The following is a 4,047-nucleotide window of genomic DNA, read 5'->3' as shown; positions in this document are numbered from 1 at the left end:
AGCTAGCACGCCATAGCTAGTTAGACACGGTAACCATCACTACCATTGTCGACAAATAAATGCATGGATAAACTTATCGTCCTTTTTTTTCAGGGAAGATAAACTTATCGTCCTTTGGTAGCATCTTTTGTTGGATTTGTGGATCGTCATCAACTTGTGTGATACGGAGTACTCGCTTTGGTTGCAAACTATACCTCACTTTATTCTTGTCTTTTAAGTCGAACTTCTCTGACTTTAATGAACCAATATCAAATTGATTTTATTAAATTCTGTGAGAATAGGACTTGATCAAAATGAGTTCATTTGAAATTGTGGATATTGATATGTTTATTTCAAAATATGTTTATTTGAAATTGTGGATGTTAATATATTTTTTCCTAAAAACTTTAGAAAGCTTGAATTAGTATAAAAACTAAATTTGCTATATTTTGAGACAGAGGGAGTAGCATTTTATTGAGGACCGAAAGTCTTTGGTAAAAGGTGTACCACACCCTCTATACGCCTCAATGATCCTTGCACTTGAAAATCGTACGCACTATCATGGTCCTATGCACTCTCTACGTCTCAAAAAGAAAATAATCCTTGTTTTTCAAGAAGTCAAAAAGTTTTAGGTGTAACTAAATCTATATAAAAAAATTGACATTTATGATACCGGACAACTAACAATAGATTAATCATAGAATATATTTTCGTACATACCTTTGAGTCATAGATAATAATAAATATTTTTATATGTTTAGTTAAACTTTAAAAATTAACTTAATCCAGTCTGATAATTATATGTTATTTAGAATAGAGGTAGTAGATGTTATAGAATTCATAGTGTTTAACCATACATACATATATTACACGCGTCATTTTCATTTTTGTGAGATGCCAAAGAATCGAAGCTTCTTAATATTTTGAATAAAGTTTTAAAATCTAAATAAAATTTCATCCGAATGAAAAATGAAAGTATATCGCTGATCAGTCGATAGTACCGAAGATCACGTATTTTAACCGAGGCTGTGTTTAGTTGCGCGAAATTTAGGAATTTGGCTACGGTAGCACTTTCGTTTTTATTTAACAATGAGTATTCAATCATAGACTAATTAGGCTCAAAACGTTCGTCTCGCGATTTCCAACCAAACTGTGCAATTGGTTTTTTTTTTGTCTACATTTAATGCTCCATGCACGTATCGCAAGATTCGATGTGATAGCTACTGTAGCACTTTTTGGAAAAACTTTTTGGAACTAAATAAGGCCCAAAATTCCGAACCGTGAACCCCGCATATTTCAAACTGTAAGATGCCGCCTAGTAGCTAGCACTAGGACGGTAGCGTGCCGGCAAGCAACCTTTGGCCTTTGCACTTGCTAAAATAAGCCGGTGCCTTTTTGTTTAGGTGAGCTCATCAGTGATTCAGTGGCAGTGGGTGGCGTTCATATGGGCGCAACTTGCCGCGACCAACCCAAAACCGCGGGAAGCCACGCCGAAGCGCCGCTAAATTATTGGCGGTTTGAATCTGACACTGACAGCGTCAAATCGCCGACCCCAGATTTTTTTTCCCCTTCCATTCTCTCTCTCTGTGGCCAACATCGTACGAGATCGATATCCCCAAGATTCTGCTCCCCGCCTCGCGGATTTGCTGGATCGCCTGCGGACGCCGAGCCTGCAGCCACCGTACGCTGTGCTGCTCCGCGTGCACCCTGCAGCACACTGCACACATACTAGGTTGTGCACACGGCAATCATTGGTGGTAGCGGCGTCGATGGCCAGTCAACAAATGGATGCTGAATAGCGTCAAGATCACTCTGGGCTTAAGCTTATCCGGGGTTCATGAGATGGGGACTTGTGACTTTTTTTTTATAGGGAGCGGTTCTTATCTGAACCTTGTAATGTAATGTCGGTAAGGAAGTAGTAGCGTGGATTACAATTGATATCACTATGCTGTCGTGTTTGCACGCACTAGTTTGTAATTGGATGGGTAGATTTTTAACGCGGGACAACCAAGTATGTGGAATATAATATCAACGCCTCTGCCTGTTCGCTGGGCTGATAAGTCCTAGCTGAAAATACTATTGGCTGATTTGTTGTAAGAGAAAAATACTATTCGTTAGCTGAAAAAGTACGGCTTATAAGCCAAGCGAACGAGGCTCCGTAACATGGGAGGTCCTCACCAACTGGAGTCAAATCAAGATCGGGGAAGAATACTTTCACTAATCCCAATACATTTGAAATGCATTCTCTAACTGCTTCCTTCAAGTATAATAGGATCAAGGCAGGCACTTCCCTCAGCTGATCCACAGAGGGTTTGGAAGTTTCTTTCTCAGACAACCCAGAGAATAAATGGAGAATTCGGCTGGCGGCCACCTTGATTTCTTCGTTTTCTACTTCAGCTTTCTGTAGGCGATCAAGCCGAGAATATGCATCCTCGCACCTCCTCTTCTCTGACTCCAATTGAGTTTTAACAACCTCCTCCCTTTGAAGAGCTTCGTCCAGCTGATCCTTGAGTCTGATTATAGCTTCAGCATGAACTGAAATACACAAGACTCCATTAGTATCATAAGATGAGTACGTCATGACTTTGAAATAAGGATTCCTTACTTTTCTCTGAAGCCGAAAATTCCCTCTTAAGAGAATTGACCTGTTCCTAGGCTGCCACGATATCTGCTACAAGGTTGGCAGAGCGCTTTTGTTCTTCAGCCAACTTTGCTTCTGCAGACTCTGCTCGGACGAGTAGTTGGTTGGCCTGTTTCAGCAGCGTTGATTTCTGCTTGGACTGTTTGACGACAGACTGCGAGTACCACGACAAGTAAGAACGGGGGCAGTACAAACTCTGGTTTTCATCAAAATACATTGATGAATATACTAACTTTCATATGATCATCAAGCTTCTTCTACAACTCCATCGTCTCAGTCAGCGTTTCGTCCTCAGCCTCTGCGACGACTACTTGCTCCAGTAGAGTGGCTTGAGTGGCCTCAGGAAGTCATGGACCTGAGGAAGTAGTCGCCAATGTCATGGGAAGACCTTCAAGCATCTTACCATAACTGGCCGATGCATCGCCAAATGGGCGAGTACTTGGCTCAGCGACTACAGTAGTCAGATGCTGTGAGGCTTCAGCTGAGGATGACATTGCAGAAGTAAACAATATTGGAGCCGATGATGCTATTGTAGAAGATTTCTTGAGAGCAATCTTGTTATCAATCAGTATGACTTCAATAACGAGAGAAAAAACAAATATTGGATTCAAGTATACTTACTTCTTAGATTACGTCATATCAAAAGTCAGCTTGGCGAGAGGAAGATCGCCTGCAGATGATGCTATTGTAGAAGATTTCCTGAGAGCAATCATGTAATCAATTAGTATGACTTCAAGAACAAGAGAACAAACAAATATTGGATTCAAGTATACTTACTTTTTAGATTGCGTCATATCAAAAGTTAGGTTGACGAGAGGAAGATCGCCTGCAGATGGTCCTTGCAAGTCATGAAGGAGGGCTTTGATTTGCATCCCTGCTGACAGCAATAGATCTGCGTTTGATGCGTCTGGAACGGTGCTTGAAACTTGAGGAGCTGCAGAGGCATTTGCAGACAGAACCTGAAGCTTCTTGGGCACTAGCGGCTGCAGCTCCTCCTCCGCTGGTCTCTTTGACCCTGAGCTCGACTCAGCGGCAGCCTCTCCTAGTCTCCTAGTTGGCTTATAGCTACTTCGTTGTCAGATTCCTCAGATTCTGCACAAAGTGCTGACCAGTCGAGACTAGCTCTACTTTCTTCTTCCCTCGTTGCAGCAGCTTGTACTTGGAGGTAAACACCTGACAGCAGGTCCGTGTGGTTCTCCATCTGATCGTTGGTGAACTCCTCTTGCAAGGGGCATGGGGAGAAAAACAAACAGCCTGTTTCGTTTCGTCGTAAACGATTATGGATTATTTACTACTGGCTAGTTTAGTGTGAGAGAAAAATACTGTTTCAGGTTATAATCCAAAGTAATATGGTCGTACAAAAGAAACAAAGAAGCATAGTAGCAAGCCGGGCCATTAATAAGCAATATGTTCCTACAAAAGAAACA

General features: G+C 41.6%; 1 long non-coding RNA gene across 4 annotated transcripts; it reads right to left on the bottom strand.

Annotated features, from left to right (window-relative positions):
• Window positions 1–2,177: 2,177 nt before the first annotated feature.
• LOC136547144 (uncharacterized) lies at window positions 2,178–3,814 on the bottom strand. Of its 4 annotated transcripts, none has more exons than XR_010781488.1 (5): window positions 3,398–3,814; window positions 3,242–3,319; window positions 2,854–3,162; window positions 2,585–2,774; window positions 2,178–2,514 (listed from the first exon to the last, which is right to left on the bottom strand). It is a non-coding gene; the product is annotated as an uncharacterized lncRNA (long non-coding RNA). The 4 variants fall into 4 exon arrangements; XR_010781487.1 differs by having other exon boundaries at window positions 2,854–3,101; XR_010781489.1 differs by having other exon boundaries at window positions 2,854–3,319; window positions 3,398–3,494; window positions 3,580–3,814.
• Between the last annotated feature and the right edge of the window lie 233 nt (window positions 3,815–4,047).

The sequence above is a fragment of the Miscanthus floridulus genome, chromosome 3 (genome assembly GCF_019320115.1).
Source record: "Miscanthus floridulus cultivar M001 chromosome 3, ASM1932011v1, whole genome shotgun sequence".
Taxonomy (NCBI): domain Eukaryota; kingdom Viridiplantae; phylum Streptophyta; class Magnoliopsida; order Poales; family Poaceae; genus Miscanthus; species Miscanthus floridulus.
Note: the sequence above shows the minus strand (reverse complement) of the source record. Positions and strands in the feature narration are given on the sequence as shown.